Source organism: Moschus berezovskii, chromosome 27, assembly GCF_049115385.1.
Source record: "Moschus berezovskii isolate FMDL1 chromosome 27, NW_MosBer_1.0, whole genome shotgun sequence".
Lineage (NCBI taxonomy): Eukaryota > Metazoa > Chordata > Mammalia > Artiodactyla > Moschidae > Moschus > Moschus berezovskii.
In genome coordinates this window covers 14,017,067-14,022,798 of record NC_142486.1, presented here as the reverse complement: position 1 = coordinate 14,022,798, position 5,732 = coordinate 14,017,067, and positions in this window count along the sequence as shown.

The following is a 5,732-nucleotide window of genomic DNA, read 5'->3' as shown; positions in this document are numbered from 1 at the left end:
AAGACCCTGTTGCTGGGAAATATTGAGGGCAGGAGGAGAAGGGGACGACAGAGGATGAGATGGTTGGATGGCATCACCAACTCAATGGACATGGGTTTGGGTGGACTCTGGGAGTTGTTGATGGACAGGGGGGCCTGGCGTGCTGCGGTTCGTGGGGTCTCAAAGAGTCGGACACGACTGAGTGACTGAACTGAACTGAATATTCTATTGCATGGATATGGCCCATTTTGTTTGTCCATTCGTCGTTTCGTGAACATTTGGGCTGTTTCCGCTCTTGGGCTATGATATTGCTGTTGTGAACATCTATGTACATATTTTTGTGTTGACACGTCTTCCATTCTATTGAGTCTCTAGGAGTGGAATTACAGGGTCAGATACAAACTCAATGCTTAACTTTTTGAGGAATTGCCAATCTGTTTTCCTAAGTGGCTACCCCATCTAGGTTTTAAAAAAAAATTCCCCGTGGGGTCACTGGGATAAAAGCTTTGAGGCTGTTTCTTTCACATTCTCCGTGGACTCAGTAGTAAAGTATTAGATGGTGCCAATGCCGGCAGGATTCCTTCCATTATGGTTTTAGTCACAGTCTGGGTGACTCGGTCCCATAATTATATACATAGCCCAATCCTGGCTGCACCCGCAGGGTTTTGGCATCTTCAGTTTGTGTGGATAAAGGGAGGGGCGATAAAGTTACCCTTCTCTGGATATGTTTGAAGGGACCCTTTTCTTCATTCCATCATCTAGGGGCTTCCTCATGAACCATCCTCACAAAGGTATTAGCCAACAGAGGATGGGGTGGGGGTGGCCCAGATAACCCCCCCTCTCGCTAGCAGACTTCAAAGTAAGGACAGAGACCCAATTCTAAAGGTCTCGGGAGGGTCGTTTCCACAAATGTTTATCAGGACGATGTCTATAATGATCTACAAAATGTCTCCATCCTTTACTGAATAATCCCTTATTGCCATGGCTTCCTGCCCTCCACTCTCATCTTGCCCCACTTGAATTATCTTCTGAGTTGTCATGGGTGTCACAAGCTTAGCCGATTCATCAAAAATTATAGCGCCAACTCAACCCATGGAGATTCTGAGCTTGCTTTCATTTGGCTACTGCTCAAAGCAGCAACCATGGGACTGAATTTGTAGCTGACTTGACATTGGTTTGCATTTCCTTTCTAATCCATTTAAGCTCCTGGAGTTTGGATTCTTTCATTTCCAGATTTCACTGGATAGTTTTATTATTAATAAGTATCTCATTTCAAAATCTGTGCTATTTCAAACCAAGGATGGCTTGTTCATTTTCACCTGGTTTATCAGAATTATCCTTTTTTCGGAGCTGTGTTTGTTTATTTCTTATTAAGTTATTATGTGTTATTTGGCTGCATCTGGCCTCAGCCGCAGCACGCGAGATCTTTGTTGTCTTATGCAGTGAACGGTCTCTCTGATTGTGTCTTAGTTGCCCAGTGGCATGTGGGATCTTAGTTTCCTGACCAGGGATTGAATCGGAGTCCCCTGCATTGCACGGCGGATTCTTAACCACTGGACGACCAGGGAAGTCCTATCCTTTTTCTTTTTAAATAATGCCTTAGCCATTAAGAATGAGGAGGCTTTCGGTAAGCCCTACTTCAGACACCAGCTGCATGAATGGTGGCAATTAAGAAAGAGAAGGGATAGGTTACCCACTCCAGTGTTCTTGGGCTTCCCTTGTGGCTCAGCTGATAAAGAATCTGCCTGCAATGTGGGAGACCTGGGTTCGATCCCTGGGTTGGGAAGATCCCCTGGAGAAGGGAAAGGCTATCCACTCCAGTATTCTGGCCTGGAGAATTCCATGGACCATAGTGCATGCAGTCGCAAAGAGTTGGACACAACTGAGAGACTTTCACTTTCACTTAACAGGGTTCAGTGGCTCAGGAAACTCATAGGGCAATGCTACAGTTTATTATAGGAAAAAAACAAATAGCAACAGTATTAAAGTAAGGACATGTGTTATAGCCAAAGGCTATTCCATAGCAAAAGGTCTGGAAAGACTAGGTCCTATTGTCCATTTTTTATAAGAACCAAGACAGAAATCACTTTTTCTCTTGGATCAGGAGCCATCAATATGTGCATGAAAACTTTGGAATAGGGAGCCCAAAGCAGAGTCCTTTAAAGATCTTGCCGTTCACACAGGCACATTCCTCAATGGCAGAGCCCTCTGTGGGGCCTCAAGAAGACCAAGTATAAATTATCAGTCTGATTATTATCAATACATAATGCTGAGATGCTGACATAAACTATTCTAAAGCTCCTTGAACCCAAGGGTTACAAAGCAACACTTCATCAGTATGATGACCAGGGGTTGGGACCCTGCCTGAACTTTCACAAAACAGTTAAAGTTTGTTGTGGTCTTACCGTGGTTAACTGTCACAGCACATATCTTATCTTTTGTGACAGCATTTTACAGTTTACAGAACATTTGTAGGATTTGTTGTTGCTGTTCAATTGCTAAGTTGTGTCTGACTCTTTTGTGACTCTGTGGACTGCAGCACGCCAGGCTTTCCTGTCCTTCACCATCTCCCAGAGTTTGCTCAAACTCATGTCCATTGAGTCTGTGATGCCATCCAGCCATCTCATCCTCTGCCACCCCTTTTTTCTCCTGCCCTCAATCTTTCCCAGCATCAGGGTCTTTTCCAGTGAGTCGGCTCTTTGCATCAGGTGGCCAAAGTATTGGAGCTTCAGCTTTAGCATCAGTCCTTCTAATGAATATTCAGGGTTGGTTTCCTTTAGGATTGACTGGTTTGATCTCCTTGCAGTCCAAGGGGCTCTCAAGAGTCTTCTCCAGCACCACAGTTCGAAAACATCAATTCTTCGGTACTCAGTTTTCTTTATGGTCTTCGACTTGAGTAAGTGGATGTTATCTTCTCTACCTTGGGAATGAAGAGCCTGAGGTTCGGAGTGTTTGTGACTTACTCAAGGGGATCCATACAGTGAACAGCAAAGCCAGGACTAGACCCCAAATCCCACCTCCAACCAGAGTCTCCGGCTCTCCTTCCTGCTGTCGAGGTATACCTTCCCTCCCAGCAAATTGTTTATCCTCAGTGAGTCCCTCATCATTATCACCAATGACATCCTTTTCTATCTGTTGGAATTCATATTTCTTCTTTTATGAAATGTTTACTGTTCTTTCACTTATGCAACAAGTATTTATTGATTCTGATATTTCATTGAGTGTAAGATGTTCATTGATTCAATAACAGCTTTTCAGAAAAATCATTACATAATTGCGTATGAAAATAGTGGAGTTAAAGTGTTTTTATTTCTTTTTGGATTTTGATGCACAGAATTGACATGACTTATTTTTAATTTATAACAGCATATATTTATCCTGACACAATGACCTACCACACTGCTGTCCACTTTCACAATCCAGGTTTAATTCATATTCACCAACTGATTTAAAGAACCTACGGCCACTTGTAGCTATTCATTGCTTGCATTGGCATGCTTGTCAAAGCCTCCACTTCTAATTTGATTGACTTTACCATCTTTAAGTTTGAAGGTATAATCTTGAGGATTAAAATATCTTTGACTTACTGCTTACTGGAAGTTAAGCAGCTTCTTTTGAAAGCCAGCTGAAAGCTATTAATACTTTTTGTCAAAGATAAGTGTTTCGGATACAGTCATTCTGTTTCATGACTCTTGAATGACTTCACAGTGGCATCTCCTAGGTTTGACCTACTTAGTACTTTTGCCTGGAAAATCCCATGGACGGAGGAGCCTGGTAGCCTGCAGTCCATGGGGTTGCTACCAGTCGGATACGACTGAATGACTTCCCTTTCACTTTCATGCATTGGAGAAGGAAATGGCAACCCAACTCCAGTGTTCTTGCCTGGATAATCCCAGGGACAGGGGAGCCTGGTGGGCTGCCGTCTATGGGGTCTCACAGAGTCGGACACGACTGAAGTGACTTAGCAGCAGCAGCAGCAAGTTCAGTTCAGTTCAGTCGCTCAGTCATGTCCGACTCTTTGAGACCCCATGAATCACAGCACACCAGGCCTCCCTGTCCGTCACAAATTACTTAGCAGCTTCTGCTGCCATTGTCACATGATAAACCACCTTCATACTCAACAGCTTTCTAGTTCAATGGTGAATCGCAGTGTTTTCCATTTTTATTAGCTATCTAGTGGATACAAAATAAAAAATTTAAGTTATGCATAAAATATAAACAATAACTTGAAATCTGTTAATTAGCTGTATACTCATGACCCTTTTTAAGATAGGGAACATTCCCATGACTTTTGAATTAGCTTGTGTGCTCCTCCCCCAGTCCATTGTTTTAACACTTAGCATGAAGATTGTGCATCTTTTTCTTAATGATTAATTGTTTAAATTTTTTATTTAATTTGATTTCTGGTTGTTCTGGGTCTTGGTTGCTTTGTGCCGGCTTTCTCTAGTTGCAGTGAGCGGGGGCTACTCTTCATTGCAGTGCACAGGCTTCTCATTGTGGTGGCTTCCCTTGCTGTGGAGCATGGGCTTCAGCAGCTGCAGCATGCAGACTCCAGTAGCTGAGGCTCGCAGACTCTAGAACAAAGCCTCTGTAGCTGTGGCTTAGCTGCTTCGTGGCATGTGGAATCTTCCCCGACCAGGGAACAAACCCGTGTCCCCTGCATTGGCAGGCAGATTCTTCCCCACTGCACCACCAGGGAAATCCTTTGCATCTTTTTCTCGTGATTTTTGTCAGAGTTCTACCAATTATGTATGCATCTCTAAACAATATGTCCATTATATTAGCATGTTTGGAAATTTTTTTTTACAGTGGATTTATGCTTCAATGTATCATTGTGTGACTTGCTCCCTGAGATTGAGCTTCTTTGGTGTGTCAGCAGTTTTCAATTATTTTCACTGCTCTTTTGCATTGTATTTGATTATATATGAATATACCTCAGGTTTACAGGCTTGCATTTGACTGTATGAGCGTTTGTTTTCGCCCTCCCCTTAATTCTTAGTGATTACAAATAGTGGTCTGGCGGGGGTGGGAGGGAGACTCAAGAAGGAAGGGATATATGTATGCATACATATGCCTAGTTCACATTGTTGCACAGCAGAAACTAACACAACACTGTAAAGCAATTATAGTCCAACAACAACCAAAACAAAAAACAAACAAAAGAATAGTGGTGCTATAAAAGTTACTAGGTCAATTTGTGCAGACGTGCAAGTGTTTCTCCAGGGTAATATTCTCCGGAGTAATGTATATCTTCAAGTTTACTGGACAATGCCAATTTATTTTACAAAATTATTTAAAATCATTTTACAAATTCATGTCATAATTTTGATTGCAACAAGGGATACTTTTACGAGCAGTGATTAATCCCGGAGCAGAGAGACACACAGACACACACGCACACCCGCACACCATTTACACGCATGCACACACTTTACACACTCACCCATCAAACACTAAACATCATATACATGCACCGCCAGCAGCCTCGTACAAAAAGCACACGGACACACAGAGATCCACAAACATGCACCACACAAGCATACTCCGCACAATCACTCTCACTACACACCACTCTTACACAGAACACGCAAAGGAACGTCCCGCACTCAACGCTGGCACGCACGCAGCCCACGTACTCTTGTGCGAGCCCCCCACGTGACCCAGCCGGGACGCGTGGCCTCTGCCTCCAGCGACTGAGGAGTCTTGTCCCCGCCGCGCCGCCGTCGGACGCCAGGTGTCGGAGGTCAAGGCGG